This window comes from Falco peregrinus, chromosome 11 (genome assembly GCF_023634155.1).
Source record: "Falco peregrinus isolate bFalPer1 chromosome 11, bFalPer1.pri, whole genome shotgun sequence".
Taxonomy (NCBI): Eukaryota; Metazoa; Chordata; class Aves; order Falconiformes; family Falconidae; genus Falco; species Falco peregrinus.
In genome coordinates, this window is record NC_073731.1 from 5,532,553 (window position 1) to 5,555,818 (window position 23,266).

General features: G+C 39.3%; 1 protein-coding gene across 4 annotated transcripts in view; it reads left to right on the forward strand.

Annotated features, from left to right (window-relative positions):
• PLCB1 (phospholipase C beta 1) overlaps positions 1 to 23,266 on the forward strand; it is a 400,784-nt gene that overhangs the window by 38,231 nt on the left and 339,287 nt on the right. The window lies entirely within an intron of this gene.

Sequence of the window (23,266 nt, forward strand, 5' to 3'; positions counted from 1 at the left end):
ATGGATGCTCAAGTACTTTGAATGGTGTTTGAGTTCTTATTTACTGGAAGACAAGTGCTCCTTGAGTGTTTAAAAACTTGGAAGGGATATGGAGCACCAGATTTAATGCTGCCTTGTACTGACATTAATAATACTGTTGAACTGTTGGGCATCAGTATAGCTCAAATGCTTGCTTACTTCTTTTCTGCATGGTCTCCCTACAGCACAGTAAATGTCAGTAATTATACCCACATTATTTTAAATGCCACTGCTAAGGCCAAGTGTTTTAAAATGTCAGTTCTACTTAAACTTAAAGATACTGTAGTTACATTTAGGCTAGAAGGAATTCTAAGGAAATAAATGACCTGTGGCTCTGTGAAAGTTTAAGTAAGCTATGTCCTTTGCCAGCAACCAGAATCTCGTTCGTCCTTGTGTGTACTTTCAAAGAAATATTAATACTTGCAATATGTTTTTTTGCACATGTATTAAGATGTCTTTCTAGAAGAGAAAATAGTGATCTGGAATGGTGGAGTTAAATAAGCAAGGTTTTATAGAAGTTACTTTCAAGATTAGCATTCTTAACTTTTTAATAAAACTTTTGGTTTTGAGGAAAAAAGCAAGATAATAGAAATCCTGAGTAGGCTTATGTGGGAAGCAAGCCACTGGCTACGCTCAGTCATCTGTCTGGTTTTATATGGTGTATCGACAGCATATTGCTCAAGTATTTTCAGATTCTGGAAGTGTTCTGGTGATAGCAGGTCTCATTCCACACAGAAAGTAAAGAACAGATACACTTACCTCTGTGTGTTAACTTTTCACCAAACTTCATTGGCATGGCCAAAGCAGGCACAACCTCTTCCACTGCTCCCTGCTGTGCTGGGTGTTCTCAGGTGATGTATATGTTTATACTTAGGAGAAAGTGCTTTTAGGGAGGAAGGGCAGGTAGGATATTGGTTTTCTTTTAGGAAACTGCGAGGATTGGGGGTGTGAGCCAGGTGAGATGCTGTTTAGGTCAGAAAAGAAACCCTCGTTTCTGAGGAGCAAGGGGGACAGAAGGGCATGTTTCTTTGACCATAAGACCAGTGAGTTCTGCGAGCTGTTCTCAGTGGGAGCAAGCAGCATCGACATGCACATGGAAAATTACGTTGGAATTTATGTTTTGTAATAACAAGCTGAGGTGCTTCTGTTTTGCTCTCAATTAGTAGTTAGATGCTTTCGGAATATTTAGAATCAAGTAACTTCTCTGGCATTAATGTTCTGGCCTAAAAATGTTCTGGCTCAACTGTTGCACTAAAATAAAATGTTACTCCCAGAATGTCTGCTGTACTTGCGAGGTTTGACATCACTGGAAATAGAAGTTTGCATCCACAGACCTTAAAATTAATATTTGACTTTCATATCAGTTACATGACATATGTGATGTGATTGGTTCTGTGAACTGAAATTTGTTCATCCTGTTCTGCTCCTTGATGCTGACAACTTAAAAGATCATTTAATGACGTTATCTAAATCACGTATCCTCATTGTCTGTCCACAGCAGACGTGCATTCTCTTGCTAAAGTAGTGTGCATAATGGTCTTGGGGGAACTTTTAAAAAGGCTGGAAGAATGATTTATGCTGGTAGCCTGGGCTACAGCTGTGCTATCTACCTCTCTATCTGTTTCCCATTGGTTAAATTGACAGGAAACAGCCAGCCAACTCGGCCAACTAATGAATATTGTACAGATAACAGAAGCTGAACAGTTCAATCACAAGTTTCAATTTCATGTAATGTCAGTATGAAATTTACTGTTGTCTCTAAGGTTGAGTGGCCACAGATTTCAGAAGGTACTGGTGGTAAGTGATCATCAGAGATGAATTTCAAGAATATTTTTGAAATGTGACTGAATAAGCTACTGCCAAAGGCATTTCTGTTAGTTTGTGGCACTTCTGATCTCCGCTTAATTTGAAATATTGAACTGTACTGGTGTATTTACAAACAGACTTCCAGTGCACAAGTCATCTTCTGTGATACCCATGTTGCAGCTAGTGCTGTTGTCTCTGTAACATATGGAAGATTAGTGTGATAACAGAACTAGGTTTCAAAGTCTTTCCACTTTCTACTGTCTGATTTATGTTACTCACTTTGGTATATAAGAGTTGCGTTCCACATAGCTCAAGAGATAAGTAATGTATTAACCATTAATCTAGAATTGCGGTTGGGACACGAATTGACAACCATAAGGACAATATTGGATACCTCTTTGAAGTACGTTAAATACATTCAATATTGTCCTGTTTTGGCAGGAAAGACATTTTTCCTTTCTATTTTTCACTGCCACTGTAGCTGTGAGGACAGTGTAAATTGACATTTTTGAAAATGCTTAATGTTCTTTAAATTCTGTAGCTTGCGCATGCAAGGCTTTCTTGTGTACTTGCTGTGGAAAGCATCTGTCACAGTAAAATTAGTCAATGACATGATTATTAAAATGTCCTGTTCGATTGAAGACATTCTGTTTTCCAATCAATGTTAGGGGCTTTGTAAGAGTAAGTCTTCGGTATGGAGTTGCTTCGAGAGCAAGAAATACAAGACCAGAGTTGTTTTGTGAGAAGCTGACTTGAGTAATGGTTTATTTCTGTGAAAACTGCTTTTTATATCTGATAGACCCAATTAAAGCTGCATTTATTGAAATGAACAGCCTTGCTACTGTACAGGTAGAAGACAGATTATAAAGACATATATTGTAGTGGAGCCTCTGAGAATGAATGGTCTAATCAGGATTAAATCAAATTGTCTGGTGCTGTAATGAGAAGACTCAGGTTTGCTTTTATCCCTCCAGCTAGCTGGGAAAACTCTCCACTGCATTTTGCAATGAGAGATTGTGCTATCGTTTGGAGATCATAATAGTAACGACAAAGAGAATGCAAGCTATCTCCAATTTATTTTGGCTCACTTAGTCCAGCATTTGATGTATCTGATACATTGTTTACACTGTGAAGTTAAATATTTCAGTGGTTACATTTAAATGAAAATAAACAGAACCTAAAAGGAGGAAAAAGGCGTGATAAGTAAATACTTGGGGAAAAATAATCCTCTGCACTTACAGCACTTTAATAGTCAAGAAAAAAAAAAGCCTGTGACCCATTCTTGTGATGTTTTTGTCGGCTACTTTGAGAGTGAATCAACACGGTGCCTGATTCTAGAATTCTAGACCCCATGCTGCCTCATGGGTTAATGAAATACAGGATTTTCCGTGCTCTTAAATGGATTTGGCCTATAGCTGTGAAAGTCCTATAGCACACAAGTATTGGCCTTTAGAAATGTCACTGCCAGTCAGATCTCCTGTCTGTGGCGATTCGTGTGAGCACCATTAGAAGGCTCTGCAGGTTGGGTGCCCTTGATGTGGCTTTCGTTTGGCAGATGACTGAAAAGGGAGGCGGGCAGTGGTATGTTCTTAATTCTGTGGCTTCAACCACCTTCTTTTTTGCTTGTCGCTCTCGACATCCTTCCTGTGATTCCAGTGACTGGCCAAGCTCTGGGACCTCTTCTTGGCCTGTTCAGCTTCTGTCCCCAGGCAAGGCCATTGATCATCTATGGCCAGTCCTGCTGGGTTGTATGGCATCCGCTATAAGGCAGTGCAGTGGATTTTTAATTACTTGCTGGTAACTCTGGAGGAATTACTATTTAATGGATATCCTTATATGAATATAAAGAGAACTCCTGGAGAATCAGATGTATGTATTCTTCACAGCAGTTGCTGTTTTTTAAACTTCTGTTTCTGAGCTATGAGAGTTGTAACTTTCAGACAAGTTCTTTTCCTCCACAAAATATGATTGGTGTATTGAGCTACACTGAATTAATGTGTTTATGTATGGTGTTATAAAAGAAGAACCTTTCCTCATGTATTGCAGGGAAGGAGATTATACTTATTTCTCATTTGTAACTTTGACATTTTTTTTTAGCATGAGAAAACTGCTATTTAATGCTTTGATGTCTGTTAAGTCAGAAAATGTCATTAGCAAAGCTGGTAGCTGCATTTTCTAATGTTTAGATCTCCTTCTAAAACTACATGATGTTGCTGCTGCTTTTTCATCTTTGCTGTCTTTTGCTTTCCATCTCTTCCACCAAACAGTGAGGATACCTCAGGGTTCCCAACATCCCATTTGGTGTCTTGTCACATCAGACAAAAAAAAGTATTGGTTACCTGCAAACACACTAAACCCTGATACCTGACGTTGTGGTGTTTATATTCAAAAACCAGCATGGTGTTTCATTTGTAACTGCAGTACGCAGCTGGGGCTCACTTGCTGTCAAAGGTTGCTCTGCAAAGGAGGTGTGAGCACTAGCCAGGTGGGTCTAAATATCTTGGGTCTTGTGATGATGTCTCTCCCAAAAGTTGCATGGAAGAGAACTAAAGTTAACAAGTGTAACTTTTATCTTTTAACTCAATCAATTAACAGTGTGGGGCTGGAACAGGTATGCATGCCATAAAAAGTAGAAGGTATGCAGAGCTATAAGCTTAGGGCAAAAATTTTCCAGCCTGCTTATTTTTCTAAGAGAATTCTCTCGAGTTTAAATTGATTATACTTGGCAGAAGAGGGACTAGGATCCACTGTCAAAAGTATTTTCCAAGCAAAGGAGGATGACGTCTTGATGAGCATCTTCACAGCTACAGAAACAGAGCATTTCTAACCTACCACAACTGTGGCTATTGAGGTCGAGTAAAACATAGGGCAGTTGTCTTCTATATGCTCTAAGGACAAGTTAAATTTAACCTGGAACAAATAAATATTTTTTTCTGATTACATGAAAACCATGTGAGTATATCTGCTTAATTTTTTTTTTTTTTCTGCTAGAAGCACCTCCAGCACTCATGCACAACCAAATTCAGTGCTTTCAATAGGATAGCCAGAAACAGAAAAAAACACGTGATAGTGTTCCTGCTACTGTTGCCGAGACGGGAAAAAATAATTCTGAAATTTGGCACCTTGAGCCATTCAGTTGCCAAGTGTATTTTACATGTGGCTCTGGGTATTAGCTTCGCTGCAGAGGAGGATAATGGAAAGAAAGTGTGAAGGGATCAAATTCATTTATAGGTCATTGTCTCCTTCTACTGTGGGCAATGCTAAATAGCTTATACTCAGTCTGTGTCAATGTGGTGTTTGCTATGGCATTAGTAAAAAAAAAAAAAAATTGTTTCTAGAGGAACACTATCTGTTCTCTTGCATCTGGGGATTTGTAGTGAGACCTGTTAAAAGAGCTGTGAAGGTTTGAAGGTAAGAAGATATAAATTATTTTAAAAAAGCCATCCCACCCTAGTGTTAATGCAACATATTAGCAGGAACTTAAACATTCAAAACCATATAGGATTCTTATATTGAGATTTCTCCAGTAACACTGAAAATGTTAATGTATTAACCCATTGTGTTATCATTTTTAATATGTGCTGTGAACACACAAAAGCATGCATGTAACAAAAAATGGTATGGATCCTGAGGTTATATGGGTATGAGACTGCAGTTTAACATTTTAAGATAAAATGTTACTATTTTTGGAGACATCTCACTTCCTCAGAAGCAGAATTTATTTAGTAAGCTACCAAGCCAGCAGGTTCGTAAGGCTATCCAATTCCAACTCCACTATCAAGTTTTTAAGTATGCTGTTTGTACAGCTAGAAGGGCTTCAGACTCTACTGGGAATACTGGCAGTGGCTTTAGCAATGGGTGGGCATTGAGGTTGAGGTTTGCCTGGCTATTTTAGAAATGGTCTGAAACCCAAGAGGATTTCACTTGCTTGTTCATTGCCCTTAGCAGTCTCTTTGGTTTATGGTGGTCAGGTTCCTGTAACAGGTCTGGTGGAGTTCTGCATACTAGGCTTCTGGAAAACAACGTGTTTTTTCATAGCAAATTTTATAAACGTGCAAGTAGTATCTATCTTTGCTGATGAGGTACCACTGCAGTCTGTAGAACTGTCTGCCTGCTTTTCTGAGCAAAAATGCATGATAATCTTCAGAAGCCATGTGCCTCTTAAGCTTGGAAATAAATAGCTAGTTGCAGCTACAGGCTTTGCCACCCACTGCTTGGTATCTACGGAAACCTCTTAAGTACCTGCGAGCCTCCTTTGTTACAGGTTCACCTGCTGAAAATACTTGGAGCCAAACTCTTGGAGGTTATTCCAGTTTCTCTCTCTAGTGAATGTGGCTTGCTTTTCCTTTTAAGAACTCAACATCGGCCATTACAGAGAATCAGGTGTGTACATTTTCAAATTATTGGATGACTAAATTACTAATTATTGGATGGATAATTTCTTCGGTGACTGTTAATGAGCATCTGCCCTTCAGGCTGCACTGGATGTATAGGGCTTCCGTTACGTAGCTGTTTTCCCTGTTGATAGTGTAACTTCTGATACAGTTGAGGTTTCAATTCAAAGACTAGCACTTGCAAGTTCAGATATTTCCAAGAATCTTCAGTAATATCAGCTGAATTTGAGATTTCCATTAACTTCAAGCTATATGAAATTCTTCTCCTGCAGTGCTTATGGAAAAAGACAATGAAGGCAAGCCAAGCCCTGGTCTTCTGAGCTCGAGAAGACTGAAAGAGTGTATTCCTGTCACTTGTGCAGATCAGCCCCTAATGTGAGTTAGAATGAAACTATATAGCATAGAGTTTCAAACTATTTCTAAGAAATCGCTGCTGTGATAAACACTAAAATTATGTGGTGCAGCTCTAGTGAGGTATGTCTATTCAGTCTTCAGTGAGCTGATATCAGAAGACTTAAGACTTATGCTGCAATTAGTTCATGCTGAGCCTGAGCTAATCAGCGTCGGAGAGAGACCATGTACTTGCCTGGACTGGGTACAGCACTGGCAGAAGCATGCAGGATGGCCTCTTAAAAATTCAGGGAAACTCTCTTGAGGCTGTGTAGGCATCCCCTTAGCCCTGGCCTTTCAGGAGGGAGGAAGGAACACGGTGGGGATGTAAGACACCTTTGTGCTTCTTGCTCTTAAAGTTTAGTAGAACTTTTTAGGGAAAATTAATGTTATGTTCTGGAAGACCTTAAATGACTCGCCTAAGAAATTTCGTCAGTTGATGGCATTACATAAGGATTAAAGATGATAGGACTTTGAATGTGGCTTCATGTGATAGTGGCTCAATTATATACAAATGTACAAGGCTTTTTTTAAGCATTTGTTTCTTTTTAGCTGACATTCCTGTAAAATATTTACGGTTGCATTAGTTTTCTTTTGTATACTTGATAACTGATTTTTGTGACGTTGGAACATTAGAGCAGAGTTGTTTTCTAGTTTTTGAGGAGGGCTCATGTTACATATCTACGTGGTGATTGGAATTATTTGTGTAGTTTTCTTTTAATCTGAAGCTCCCAAGAAATCCTAGTTAATCTCCAACAAAAGCATTGTCTTTACTCATACTGTGAGGGGCTTTACTGTCATGACGTTAAAATATGCTTACACTGTGACTGGCTGGTTGATGCTTGTTTTCAAAAACTCTGCATGTATTTTGTATCCATTCCTATCTTAACTTCAAGAGCTTTGAAAGACTGCAAAACAGGTCACAAATTCATAGGCTGACCCTGTGAATTTTATGGTGTGGAAGTCTCTCATGTGCTTGCTGATCATAGTAACAGTGGTATTATTCATGTAGATGCCTAGATTTTTGCACGTGAAAGCAACTCTCCAAAGCAGAGCATTTGTTATGGTCAGGATAAAGTAAGACCAATGAATATATACATAAAATAGTTTTACCTCTGGAAAGATCTTAGTTGCCAAAGTGCAGCCTGTAGATGCTGACCATTTGATGAGCCTTGTCCCACCTGAACGTTATTGCTTAAATAATAATTAAAATGCCCAAGCATGTGTATAATATTCTCTCAGGAACAACTAGTATCTTAACACAAGATCTAGGGATTTTTCATCCTGCAGAGTGATGTATGAGCTGACACTGGCTAGGAGGCACTACTTGAATATAAGAAAGCCAGAGTAGAGAGGCCAATATAAGAGAAAGAGTATGAAGTTAATAAAAAACAAGTGCTAATATGCCTAATGGCATTTGATAGGCAGCGGTTTTTCTTTCAGTCTCTTAATGCCTGCAAAGGGGAAGAAAATAAAGACAGTGTCAGAAATGGGCTGTAGTGAGTGAGTGACAGCGGAGTGGGTGGCATTTGTGATATTGGTGCACATCTTGAACTTGTTTATTTATAGCTTGTTTGTCTCATGTATTTGGAAATAGAAGAGCTATTTGGTCATAGTCCTGCAGTAGTGCATGCTTGGTAAGGTAGAGTAACTAAAATTTTTTTTTCCCTTCAGTGTTTTATTTATTATTTTAGTCTTTGTTACTTGTAGTGGTTTATAATGGTTTATAAATTTGTTTCAAGATGTGTTTCTCTTGAAACTGACATATGCATACTTTTTCTAAATCCTATAAAGACAGACCTCTTGTCTTAGTTTTGTGGCCTGAACTTGAGATGTGTTTTTTTGTGTTGGCAAAGGGATAATTTTTGGACTGTGTTCAAGGTCTCAAGATTTTGCCATATCTGGATGTCCACTTGCCTGCGTTTCTTCCCCTTTGGCTTTCATCTTTCAGCAGCTTACTGGCAGCAGCGCTGAAGGAAACAACCAATTCCGAGTGACAGACATGGAGTATTCTCAGTAAGGGCTTCCTGAACGAGCGAGTACAGCTGTTTGCATCAGAAGCTTAATTTCCAGAATTTTTCTCCTTCATTTGGAGAACCAGAAGGACAGTTTAATGGCTATGCTGCTGATTAAAACTAAAGGGCTATACAAATTCAGAGATGTAGAGACAGCTATCAGTTGCCAACTGAGTTAAAACAGATTGTTAGCCAGTTCTTTGTTGATTTGATTAATGACCTAAATCAGTTGGCTTTGAGCATATTGCTCCCAAAGCGTGCCAAACAATGAAAACAGGAAACTTGTGTGTCTTGAATCTCTTTGCTACTGTGGTGTGACCAGACATAACAAAACGGAGGCTTTGCTGTGCGTGGGCTGAACAGTGTGGAGAAGAAAAGGATATTTAAGGATTGATTATACCTCTGCCACACCCAGGCCATGGGCCGCTCTGAAATGCGGGAACTGGCAATAATCTGGGAGGAACCACCTGCTTCCTTGAGATTGCAGGGATATATCTTAGCGTTTGCTCTCTGCCCCGACATGTTTCCTGCTCTTGAGTTAGGGACTATGAAGAGTGTGTGGCTGTAGGAAAAGGGTTTTCAGTTGCTCTTATAGCATCTTGGAGTTGCATATCAAATGTGCAGGGCAGCAGAGCTTCCTTTCTCTTTCTGCTGTGTCAACAGGGAGGTAGAAGGAGTAGGAGGACACAACAGTGAATGTGTCTTAGTTATGGCAGGTACTGGGAGCAAGTGGCAAAAAGGAGAAGAAAATGAAGTTTGTTGATTGGGAAAACTCTATAATTTTGGTTCTGACTGTATTTGGAACTGCACAAGCTCTTGTGCAGGCAAACCTCTTCTGAAGCATCCCAGTCTTTCCAAGAAACCTAAGGGTGCTAAGGGTGTTTGCTTCCTTCAGTAGTTGCTTCACAACACAGTGTGTTCAGTATATGCTAAAAATTTTTACTGCGTTGTTGTAAGTGGCTAAGACTGAAGTTGCTGATGTCTATGGCTGCATTTTTCATAGATAGCTCCTGCAAGGCTGGTGGGACAGAAATGAGTAAGTGTGAGATGATCATTCTGATCCGTGTGGCTGAATGTTGTACTAATGACTGATTTTTATTCCCAGTGTAAGTTGAAGGTGCTGTGAGTAGAAGGCAGAGGATACAGTAGGTGTGAGTGGGTCCCTCTCTCTCTCTGGTGATACTTGTTTCATTTTCATCTCTGTTAAATATTAGCACCATCTTCTATAAAAAACTTTGTACTAAAGCTCAGTTCTAAATGCAACAGTGATGATTAAGAAATTTCTAAGGTTATTACAAGTCTAGACCTGAGAAAGTTTGAAATGCTTTTCATGTCTAATAAACAAGCATACAAAATTTATAAATTATTCTTATGTAAACATCTGAAGACAGACAGATATAAGTCTGCCTGCTGATAAGCCAGGACCAATTAATACATGAAAGAGCTGATCAGCCTGTTAGTAGAAGTACACTGAGCAATTTATTTTCCTGGAGGAGCTTTTTTGTGAAACCAGTTCCTTGGCAGATCTGACCAGCATTTGTGTTTCTGTGCAGTGTGGTAGCAAGCAAGGTAGTGGAGTTATTCTTCCCAGTACCAGGGTATAGAAAACCCAGGTGAGAACCGTTCAGTTTCTAGGCTTCTAAGCAAAAGATTCCTTCATTTTAGGTTTTGATTAAATATTTTTTCTATTAATCTTTAATAGTCTTACTGGTAATTTTTTTTCTGTCTTTGAATAAACTGACAGTTTGGATTGTTAGTTTACTTGGATACAAGTGGCCTGAATCAATGCCCCTTTCCTGGTGTTCTTGTAGGAAGCAGGAACAGCCAGGCAATACAGCAAATTATGGTACAGGATGAGGTGAAGATTTCTTTCCCTGCTACCATTCCAAACATACCTACTCCCAGTTCTCCTGGTAGATGTTTTACAGCTGTGTAAATACTCAGTTACTATGTGCTGCTGCTTATCTGGCTTGCTTGCTGCATTTCTAAAACTATAATACTGATCTTAATTCTGTGTATGATATTTCCCCTACAAACTCAAACAACTCTTTCCCTTGAGTTCATGTTTTTAATTGCAGCTGTAGATCAATTCTTTCCTTTCTAACGTAACATTTCTTTCCTTTTGATCTTGATACGTACTTCAAATAAGTTGTAATTAATACGCATCCACCACATCCTCAACATTCAGTCTGGAAAACTGCTGTAAAGCTGAAATTACCCCCTGTTCTTAATTCAGTGAGCCTGTCTAAAGAAAAGAAGCTTGCAAACCACTGATTTTGTTTTTACTGGTATTTTTAAGCCCACTGGGTTTACTTTACTTGTTATAATCACTGCTAAGTTCTGTCAGACTCCAGAGAGCAGTTGTCAGAGCACTTAAAGTAGCTCAGATCCATCCATCTGATAGCATAGTATTGAATGTGGCTATTATGGGAATATTTAAAAAGATGCAGACTTTTTGACGTACCTAATTGCGTTTATCGTGCCCCATTGCTTCATGATGCACAAACACATAGCTACAAGATCTTACTTATCACAGCAATGGTGGGTCTGGTCATGTTCTGCTGAGAGCCAGCTGTCCTGGTACAAGCTGCGTCTGACTTGTTAAAAGTGCAAGGGCTGTCTGAGAGTACTGTATTATTACTAGCTCTCGTCTGATAAGAAACCTGGATGTCTGTAAACCACGTGACATGTTCTCGTGCAGTTGGACACCAACAGATGCGTGTTGTAATAAGGTTCTATCAGAATGCATACATATGCCCTGCGTCTTCAAAACATGTTCTGTGAAGAGATGTTTCTTTTATAGGTTTACTGAGAGACCTCTCCACCTTTGGTGTAATGGTGTCTGCAGACTTCCTGTGCAAATATGATAGAAGGGAAAGTATTTGAGGTTTGAAATGGTCTAGGAAAGAAAGCAAGCGATACTTTTGAAGTGTTAGAGATTAGCGCTCATTCTGGATTCCTCTTCCCTCATTCTTTCTTTGTCAACAGGAGTTACAACATATGTTATCCACTGGCCCAGTACTCTTGAGATAGTATATGTCAAATCATACTTTCAGCCTTACTTAACTGCCTTTTCTTTTCATCTGAGCTGTTTGATGATGAATTAACCATTATTATTTCACTTTCCTGAATTAGCTTACGTGGAAGGCTATATAAGATGCTAGAGGTCCTATTATAGTTGGAAATGTGCTTTGTGTTAGTAGATATGGAACGTGGTCCCTGCTGATGAATTTACTCTGCCTTAAAGCAAAACCAGAAGGTACTTCAGACTTTTCTTCCCACCACCTGAAATACCACACTGGATGTTGCTTATCAGACGCTAAAAAGGGGCGAGTGTTTCTGCAGTCTTTTAGTATAACTCACTGGAGTACCACAGCAGAAATAATCTGTTCCTCTGAAGGTGGATGACTTTTCCAAGGAGCTCACCTTTATGTTTAGTGATTTCTTCACCCCAGCAAGTTGAACTGTGTGATTTGATAAAGTGAAATTTCATTTAATCAGATTAATAGTTTTTAAACTATAACCTTCCTAAAGGGTTTGTGAATGAATGGACACATGGGAAAATTTGTATGAGTTAATTTTTAAAGTAGCTTGTTGCACTGCATCAAAACTCTGTGTGGATGCTTTTATTCACCATTGAAGTGGCCTAATTCAATTTAGTTAACTTCACTTCCAAACTTAAGTAACAAAATCATATTAAAGTCACTTTAATTCTGAAGGAAAGCATCCACATAGAATTTAACTAATCTTCTTTAGGTCATATGTTAAACTAATGCCAGTTGACTTCCCTGAGCATCCCTGCAAAGTCATGTCCTGAGAGCTGTAGACCTTGTCTGAGAGCTTCCATTGGCTTCAGTGCCAGTTTTATTTCAGACAAGGTGGCAGTGAGGCCCAACTGTATAATGTTACAGTGTGACTAAAATGCAACCATGTAATTAACTTCTACCCTGTAGATATGCTTGCTGTATCCTAATTTGGTTTAATACTGAGTTGATGAAGCTCTAAGGAAATGTTTTTCAACTAGTATGTTATAATAATTGTTTCATCATTATGCATATTGACTGTTGCAGCCTTTTGCAATAAAAATACATGTAAAGTACATAAAGTATGCTTTACATTTGTTACAGGTAGATGGAGTACCTGTTGGAATGTATTATTGGTTGAAATGTAAACATTAGGGATCAGTTGCAGTAAAGTAGCTGTAACCCATTTCTATAATTGATTTGTAGGCTTTAAGAAAAACAGGAAAAATCAGGCTCTGTATAAGTGCTTTTTCTGTCTGTCATTGGTAATACCTGAACTAGAGAAATGCAGATGTGTGTTTCCAGGGTGCTGGAACCACGTCATTGCTCTAACATAGCACCACCCCAACAGCATTCAGTCACAGCAGGAATTTTATGGGGAGGCTATGACCCAGCTTCCAGAGTATTTTGTATGTTTTGCTGGGAGGGAAGAGAGCATGGCAGAAGATAGTAAACATGTCACAAAATACCAGAAGCTTCATGTAGGGTCCAGGGGCTGCTTGTGTCCATTGCATAGGTCATTTGGTCAAGACTAATCTCCTGTGGAGAAGATAAGCTCTGATCAGTGCAGACATCAGTTACTCTGTATCATTTGGCCTGTGGCTGGGTATCACCCCTAAAAATGGGTGAATTTGGGAGTACCTGTGCAACCAGCCATGAAGGATGTACAGGAAGGGTCCTTTTACCATTGACTAGCTGACTCAATTGAGATCTTGACATCCAGAAAACAAGAAAAAGTGGAAAGCGTAAGTTACAGCACTTAGTAAGTAAGTGCATTCATAAATGTCTTCTATTGGTAGGTAATTATGTGATTCAGTGCCAGATTTTTAAGTGTTGGTAGTGATGTCCCAGGAATGTTTAGCAGAGGACAGGCACAGGTTTGTTTGAGAAGTGGTATGCAAGTATTAAATTTTCTTTCTTTTCATGTTTTTCATGAAGGCTGAAACCAGAGCTTAACAAAGACTTGCATTGACCTCAGCGGTATTTTTGAAGTGACCTCAAACCTCAAGAAAAATCCTTATGTTTTGATATATTCCTTTCAGGACACTCCAGAAAGAAATAGCTTGAAAATATCTTGGCAGATAAAAATGTTAGAAGTACATGAATGAAGCCTCCAAGGCATCCTGCTGTAGCTGAGCTGGCATTCTGTTTGGCAGGCAGAAATTTGAGGAGATGCACACCACACTATGTACGCCGTGCTCTCGACCGCTTCTGACAGTAGCTTTAGTTGGTCTGTTTTTCTGGTTTTGCATCACCATGTTTTACAGTGCCGTACATTAAGGCAAAGCAGCGTTGCAAATGATCGTCGGAGGAAGGGGAGAATACTGAATTCCCAGATTCAAAACGTTCACGGCAATATTGGCTTTGACCAGCACCCTGTGACTGGGACAGTGTGTGGAAGCCAGTGTTTTGCAAGGCATCCATAGAACTGGGACACAAACTACTTCTGTTTCAAGCGCCCAGTGTACTTCTCTAAGTTCCTGGGTGTATGGGTGAAACACTGGCATAAGAATTGGTAAACTTGGGTCCTAATTTACCACCTGTAAATTACCATTTACAGCCTGAAAATGCCATGCCAGGAAGGCTTATGCTGTACTTTATTGTTTAATTTGTGAGATGGGGAGCTGTTTGCAGTATTGAGGTACTATCCTAGAGATTAGTCTGTGGCTACTGTGTGCTGTGGCATTTCCTGGTCTAGGGGCAATGATAGCACTTGATCTCTGACCTGAGATGAGAATTTACAGCTGATTAGTTATGTGCTAATTGCAACCATCAGTAATCACAGCTCCATCCATAAGGTGACATGGTGGCCTTGAAATCCTGAAATGGGTCAAAAGCTGTGTCATGTAAAATTGCCTTTGAAAGTACAGAGCTGTCTGGGAGATTTACCAGGCAAGTGGGACAGGGTTAGCATCTCCTCCTGACTTAATCCACCCTTCACCTGGTTATGGGTTGTAATGACAGGTTGTAAAAGTCTTTGCCGTTTTAATAGGGTGGTTACCCAATGTCCTGGTGTGTTCTGTTGACAAGACCAGATTCAGCGTGGCCCTGTATGGCAGTAACTTGCTGACGGTCTCGTCGTCTCTGAAGAGAATCATCTATTTCTTTTCATGATGGGGATCCTCCTCCCAGCATCACCCCATGTGTTCATGACACTCTCACACACTAATAGAATCAGGTTCTGGATTTTTCTGTTTGCTTGTTAAAAAATTGTTCCTGAGTTGTTGTTGGAGAATTCACGTTTTATTGCATTTCTTGAGGTTGGTCAGTTGTTTCATGATGTGGACCATCCAACAACAGGGACTGTTCCAGGCTAATACAAGCCTCCTATCTTTCCAGCTTCTGTTTTTAGTGTGTTTATGTTTGCTGTATTTGAAATATAGGTTGTTTTGTTTCCCTGGGTTGTTAACAGTGCTGTTGGCAAGACTAGATACCAGTGTGAAACACATTGCCATTAGCATAAATATGCATGATACCGGTATCTTGACTTCTAGGAAGGTTGCATTTCCCAATAAAATAGTAAAGGGGAAGAATGTTTTGCAAGTGATTCATCATTTGCTGAGATGATTATATATCTTCTCTTCTTCAGACTGTTTATCCTCTGTGAATGAATGTCATGCATTCCTCTTGATAAAAGAGGAACCTTCTTAAAATAAAAGGAACAAAGCTGAAATTGTACACATTTAAAATTGCACTCTGACAGTATAGAGAGGTTAGGTCTTGTGGATCAATACCTGAGCAAGCTGAACAGATAGTCTTGTTTTCATTTCAGCTACAGAGCTTTGCCTTCACCTTGGCCAATTCAGTTTATCTTTGTCCTTTTGCCCAAGAGTGGAGTCACAGTTATACTTTTTTCCTACTGTAATTCTTGATGTAATTTGTAAGCTCTTTAGGGTAGGAATTGCTCCTTACCCCACCCAAGTCAGCACTCCTACTTGTGTCTCATGGAAGAAAGAGGTAGAAGTGCACAAGGATCTTTAAGTCTGATTTTATTACCTTATACTGATGAAAGCTCTGACATAAATATTTGTTATAACAGCCTGAAGATGTTTATTTTTTCTTGGTATAGCTCATTTTGTTTTGCTAAGTTTGACAAAGCTAAACCATAAATAGTTACAGTAAGCTTGTCTGGAATAAGCGTATTTCCTGATGAGGTGTTGTGGCAAAGTTTTTATTAAATATGAACTTCATCCTAGTGTGTACACAGAGCTGAATGCAATTAAGTTGTGTCATGGGTGAAGCTTATGTTGTCTTGAAAATTGTGTAGCCATGCTGAGTGACAAATAATCCAGTACTTCACTCCAGCTGAGGTGTTTACCCAACCATCTTCTCTCCTTCCAGAGAAATTTTTTAAGGTAGATGTGCTTTGCAGGCTATCACCAGAATTGGTACAAGCAGGAGGTATCCTGTGGTGCAAAATGCAGAGTTAGTGTGTTGTCCCCGGGAGCATCATGCTGGCAGCGCTTTCTCCCCTCTCTGGCACACTGCAATCCGACTTGGTGACCTTTGGTTTTGCACAGACAGGAGTTTAATCACATCTAGACTGGTCCCAGCTGGCTAGATCTCTAAATAGTTGCGTAGAGCTTGTCTGGAAATAGTGCGGTTCAAAAAGGAAAAGTTGTTTTTTGTCAGTTCAATAGGATACTGCACTTGCTGAAATGCAACCAGATTGTGGACCCAGGGCAGCCGCTGGGAGCTTCTGGGAACAAGACCCTTGGGTCAGGCCGGCCTATGCTGCTTCAGTGCATTCCCCAGGCAGCGTTTCCTAGCTGTAGCCCAAAAGTTGCTGTGCAGACGTGAAACGAAGGCTGTTAATATAAACCTTGCTCCTCCGCACTTCAGGGGTGAGTGCAAGACAGAGCAACCTCAGTGAGTACGGAGCGTGCAGACAGCATGTGTTGTACTGGTAGCAAGCACAAACACGGCCAGTTGGTCAGTGTAATGCAGGACTCTTGTTAGAGGCAAACAGCACTATGTTTCGGTTTGAGCCCTCACGCATTTTATTTGTCAATACTTAAGTGGGAGGGAAAGTGCCATAGTTTGCTCTCCTATATAGCAGAGTGAAGGTGGAGTAATTCTGTGGGCTTCCTTGGAATTGCTTCTTGTTTGTGTGGGTGATAAAGAGCTGGCTTTGAGGAATTTTAAATGCTTTGGTTTTGCTTTGTTTCTTTGCGTCCAAACCAGGGGCAGAAGAAGTGTTGGATAAGGGGGTGGGGGAGGCTGTTCGGCTGCAAGAACACGAGTAGTTTTTTATAGTGTTTCAGTGCTTTTTGGCTTGTAACTTCAGCACTGGACCTGCTTACAGCATGTTGAATTCTCTAGCAGAAGATTGTAATGGTATGCTGGGCTAGGGATGCTGGTATTTTTGTTAGATAACGTTACGATTCCTCACCTTACAAAAGCCTTTGGTTCTAGTTCTGAATTTTCTGCTGTGCTTATCTACTGTATTTAGCTCACCAGAGCAATCCCATGCTCTCCTTTCCAAAACTGGGCTTCACTGACATACCTTGGAGTTCCTCTGTGTGCTGCACAGTTAGTCCACAAATATGCAAGGCCATCCTTTCACTGGGAGTATTTTCTTTACGAGTGAAGACCTGATGAGACCTACGCATTTGGGGTTTTTTTCTTTCTTTTTTCTTAATCAAGCCATAAAACGCTGTTCGTTTATTCATTAAAAAATTAACAGAAAAGATTGAGGATGAACCCTTGGCGATGTGACAAAGTATCTCTTAGAATGAAGGTACTGCCTGGAGCATCTGCCAATTTATTGGGAAGAGCTGGAGTACTAAATGCCCTGGGCTGTTTTACCAGTCTCCTGAAACCCCTGGCTTTCAGAGGGGCTGGGCTAACCCACTTTGAAGGAAACCAATCCTTGACCTGGTGACTTGAAAAAAAATGCTGTTAGCTGCCTCTCGGATGTCTACCCACTATTACAGCATTTTCTCGTCTAATGGAACATCTATCTACGTGTTGTTGTCTGTTTTACCCCGGTTTGTCTAACAGAAATAAGCAAAACCTGTCTTTCTTTTGAAGTACTGTAGTTTCTAGTTTTCAGAGGTTAAGACAGAAAGTTTTTTGTGATGGTAACTACACTGATGGGGAATACTGACACTCTGACAAATGGAGTACCAGGCGTGTAGCCACTATGAAGTACAGGCGCTGCATTTCTTATGACCATGGTATTGACTTCTTGAATGAAAATTGCAAAATGAGGATTACATTATTTCATAATCTTTGAAAAATATTTATTTGGACTTCAAAATTAACTTCAAAGTTAAATCATACCACTGTGAGTGCAATAAAACTATGCAGTAGCTATACTTTCTTGAGAGTTTGATTAATGCTAGATATGTAGAAGTAGAAGGATTTCTTCCAGTGACTTAACTGTAATAATTGAGAAGAATAAATGTCCTAATTTAATATTTACGTAGGTGTCCTAGTAATAGACATCCTACGTCCTAATTATATAAGAAAGAAGAGTGTCAGGCTGACATGAGATCATATATACTTGTAGGATAAGAAGCACAGATAGGTTCTGTCCCTTATTTTACCTCCTTGCATTCATACATCATGAAACAAACAAAACCTATTTTATGGTGCATTAAATTACAGCTGGTTGATATTGTTACACAGTTTTATATTTTGTTAAATACAAGAGTCTGTTGCTATTGTGCTCTGCGTTTCTCAGATAGCTTACAGATGGCACTGCCTTTACCCCCGATTATTACTAAGGTCAGTAGGGGAAATATTTATTCATAAAGAATTTGTACCTTAACACATCTGAGACATTTTTGGAGTTTTGTTTGATATTTGATGTATTTCTTCTAATTTTCTCAATTTTACGATCTGTAGTTTTGATAGCCAGAACCTCCATCCTGTGTTTATGGATAAACCATAAAATAATTAGCTGGTTTTTGTTGTTTAGTTTTGTATACTAATTTTGACATATATTGGGCCTATTCATTTATGGAAAAACTTGTGAGAGAGGAACGTTACCAACTTCAGTGTGTTTAAATCCAGTAAATTGAAGGGAGTGAGCATCTTTAGGATTAAAGTGCTAGCTGTAGCTAGGTGTAAGTTTTTAAGTTATCCTAGACCAGCAATCTTTCTAACATCTTTTTTTTTGGCTTCTTCTTTTATAAAGAAATTTTTAAAGGCATGCATGGCTGTGTTCTAGGGAGGCTGCTTGAATGTCCTTGTGTGCCTTTGAAATATCAGCTAAAGTTTTTATGAAACATAAAACAGAGGGAATGCTATTAATTAGTGTAATGTCTTACCATTCAGTAGCAAAGAGGAATGTTAAATGCTTCTAGAGCACGACGTTATTAACAGAAAATTATTGTTATTCTTCAATATCAAGCTGACAGATCGGGGAATACAAGGACTGATTATGAAGGATGGAAAACAATCACACTTTACAAAGGTGTGTTTATGGCACAAGTTTGCCTGACAAAGCAGACAGGATAAAGCAACTGGATGATGTAGAATCTCGTGTACTCTTAAAGCCACCATTTTTTTGGGGTTGGGAATTGATGCTTCTTTGTGACTTAGATAAGTCCTTTAAATTTCAGGTGCTTTAAAAAATTGTCTTCCTTTTAAGCAGTGCTCTCTGCTTTGCAAACTAAAGTCTACCCCATACTATAAAGCAGCCAAAGGTTTTGCTGCTTTTCATGAAAATGAACAGAAATTTTAATCAGGGCAGGATCTTTGTCTGAATAAGGGTTGACAGTTTGGTTCAATCTGACTCTCATGATTTTAGTGACTGTAATGTCCTGATGGAAAAGCGCTTTCCAGTGTCAGGGTGTATCATTAGGAAAGATATTACATTGTGCACTTAACCTGTTTCTGGTAGGGATGGACATTGTATTCATATGTTTCCCTGTGTATAGCTGAGAATGAATGAAAGCCAATTTGATTAAACAGGTCTGGGGAGTAAGATGATGGTATGTCATACCTATTAGCTCAAACGCATCTAGTGGTTTTGCTCATGACTAAATTGCAATCTAAAGAGAACAAGCTAATTTCACATGTTGTTCTTTAGCCGTGACAGTTGCTTTGTAAACCATTTCAATCTGTTTATTTTGACGGAGCTTTCAGGGCGATAAGAGATGATCAAACGTTGCTTTGCAACTCTTAAGTCTGATGCAACTGAAGTCCTTGACAGTGCTGAGAAATGCCTGAACGTGCAGTAAATGTACTTTTATTCTATGAATACTTTTAGTTTACCTTGACTGCAAAGTAAATGCTTTGGGTTGGAGGGGAACCTGAGTGATAATAAAAGGAAACTTGATAATGTGGATGCGGTAGGGAAAAACTCAGGCTTTATTAAAGTCACTACCAAAATTCCCACGAGTTTTGATGGGCTGAGCTTTTTTTGGTGGTTTTTTGTTTTTGGGTTTTTGTTTTTTTTTTTTTCACAGTACTTCACGTGTACCTTGATATAACAAAACTTTAGACTGGAGCTGGAGTGTTTGTATTTTAAATAATTTGTGACAAAGTGGAGCTTTTCAGTTTAAAAACGTAGAAATATATCATCAATGTGAACTGCATCTGAAGGGCAAAATTTTTTCATAGTGAAAGGAAGCCTTGCACCGTTGTTATTAATGTGGGTCCCATGTTATGCTTCCATGCTGCTCTAGCACGTACATACACACTCCTTAACACACACAGCCCTCTGTACTGACTGATGAGATTAAATCAATGCTGTAGATCAGCTGAGGAATATTGTTTTAAGTGTATTTTAGGTTTGCAATTTACCTTTGCATTGTCATTGTAATAAACTGTACACAGAGGATCTTAAAATGCTTCAAAATACTCCTTATGCTGTGCTGATGTGTTGTGTTATGCTGGCACATGCTGACTTTCATAAGAAAAAGCTCCTGCTATGAAACATCAATTTGCTATACACTTCACTGTATGTACCGTATGAATAACCAAGTGAATTCCAGACCTCATCACCTGCATTACTCTAATGAGGGCCGGTGGCTCTTATCGTCAAGTCTTTTGCAATTTCTGCTATGCCTTTTGTTAAAAAAATAAAAATAATAAAATAAGAGAGCTAGAGAGAGTGTGAGAGAGTCTGTATCTAACAGCTTAATACAGACTATATTGTGTATATAATAGCTGGTCAGTGCAGCTTTATAGTGTTGGTGAGGCTGTGGTTCAGATTTAACCCAGCTAAGTGCTGCATCACAGTGGCTGGAAAAGAAACAATGTTTTAAATCTTTTGCTCCAGATCATTTGGGTAAAACAATTTTGCCTTTTGAACCAGCTGTAATCCTAGCCTGGACGTACCATGAAATATACAGACATATATGCATGTATATGTATGCACGTGTGCGTGTGTGTGTATATACATGTGCTTGTGTGTGCAGACGCACAAATATATGGACACACACAGAGCATGTAATTTAATACTGGTATGTTGGCATAAGTCATATCTCATGACTCAATAATAACTGCGTATTTTAGTTGCCATCTCTCCTGACTAATTCTTGTGAAATACAGTGTTTCTGAATGTCATCTTCTGTGCATTTGAAGAACTTTACTGTAAGGTTAGTCCTTTCAAGTAGAGCATGTTATTTCCAAATGTTTGAGATGGTAAATGTTTACAATGGAGATTGCTTAGTTCATCAGATAGGCAGCTTTTATAAAACACTTCTGTTTTCATAAGAAATATGTACGGTTACACTGGAAAATATGGAACTGTTCCTTTTTTTGGGCCACTGAATTGAAAGTATTTCCTTTTTCAGCAATAACAATATTTTTCTATGAAAGTCTGACAATGTGTTGGTTTTTATCAAAATTTCATATGAGAAGAAATTCTTGCTTGCTTATCAACTCTTCCCCTAACTCGGGGAAAGGGCTTCTTGTGTTGTAGCTTCTGCTCTGTTACAGGCAGCCTGATCGGAAATATAAGCACTTTGTGGTCCCACTGAACAGATGGCAATGAATTCCTTTGGCAAATAGGTGTGTGCTTTGGCAATGTGGTAATTGGAAAAGGACAAGCTTTTGGGTATGCGGTCCCTTCCTCTGGGCTCTCCTGTCTGTACCTGCTGGCTCTGTTAACTTAGTAAAAGCCATTTCCTGTCCTGCATCCTTAAATTATCCCTGGTGCAACATCACTTCTCCTACAGCAGTGGGGATGTGCATCATGCTTACTGTAAGATCAGCGGTCAAGGGCAGTGCTTTATTTCCTGCCTTCAATTGGCCTTGCCTGTTTTAACTTAACAATGTGTCTTCACTTGTTTTTTACAAGATAGTGACTGCACACTACCTACCCATGGCACAGAGGTACCTTCCGTGGCAGAGAAGACGTACTGTGTAGGTGTAAAGCTGCCAGCACTGCAGGCAGTAAATGACTTGGGAAGTGACATGCTGATTGTGTGGGTGGTGGAGATGCGTCTGCAGTGCCATTTGGCTATGTAAGGAATGGGTATGGTGAAAAGCTACAACAAGTGGTCTGGGTTGGTTTAGGATGTGTTTGGTGTGTTCTTTAATTCTTGTTTTAATCTTTAGTGCTTTCTGATCTGAAATGTCCTTTTTTCCTTTCTCTCCCTTTAAAAAGAACAAGGGGGAGAGAAAGTAATTCACCACCAAATAAAATTTTCCATCCAGAAAAATCTGTTTTGTTCTTGCTCTGGCTTCTTGTTTATTTATTTAAGAAAATAAATGTGGGAAATCACTATAGCAAGTGCAATACATTAGATTACATTCTTCAGATGGGTGCTGGCAGGTTATTGTTGGGTGGTGGTATTGACAATAAATATTTTAAATGTAGAAATAATTTATTAAAAAATGCATTAAAAGTTTTGTGCTCTAGCTTTTATTTGACTTCAAAGGTCTTCTGTGGTGGAGGTGTTCTTACCCTGGGTATACTGGTGTGGGCTGCTGAAAGATGGGGAGAGTTGTGAGGGAAAGGCTGGTGCTGATTATCCTGAAGCTGTTTATTTTTTTGTGAATTTGTGTTGCTGACAAGTTAGTTACCTGCCCTTGGTATTGAGTAACATTTCACATTGATGTGTTCTGGGTATAAGAGCTATTAAAAGCACTTAGAGCTCACCGTAGGATTTTTTTCATGTGCTGTCTATAAATCTAGCTATTAACAAAATAGTAGGGCATCTTTGATGAATGGCATAGGGTGAGGGCTCTTTCTCAGTCCTCTCTGAGCCTTTCCTACTGCCAGGAGAGGGAGGGAGGGAGGCAGTGAGCTGAGGAAATAGGCCCAGGTCTGTGGGGCTGGGGATTGATTTTCTGCTTTTGTTTGCTAGCAGGAGGAATATTGTCCTTATTTATTTTACCCAGTATGAATTACTGTAAACATTTTTTATTGTGCCACTCATTTGCAGTTGGTTTTAAACAACATTCTCATGAATGCACTTGAAGAGGTGCTGCAGGGAGGCTCTGGTGCTCCGTGTGTCAGGCAGGTCCTGCTGCTCTGGGAAGTTAGCTGACAGATCAGGTGAATTTTATTTCTCATATTTTCAGGCAAAGACACATTTTTCTCTGCACTTGAAACTTTTTATTCAATCTGTTTAATGAAACTAACTGAAGTTTTGAAAAACACTCTGATCAATAAGCACTTCAGGGTTTAATTGTTCGTTAGGTGAAGCAGTCCCAA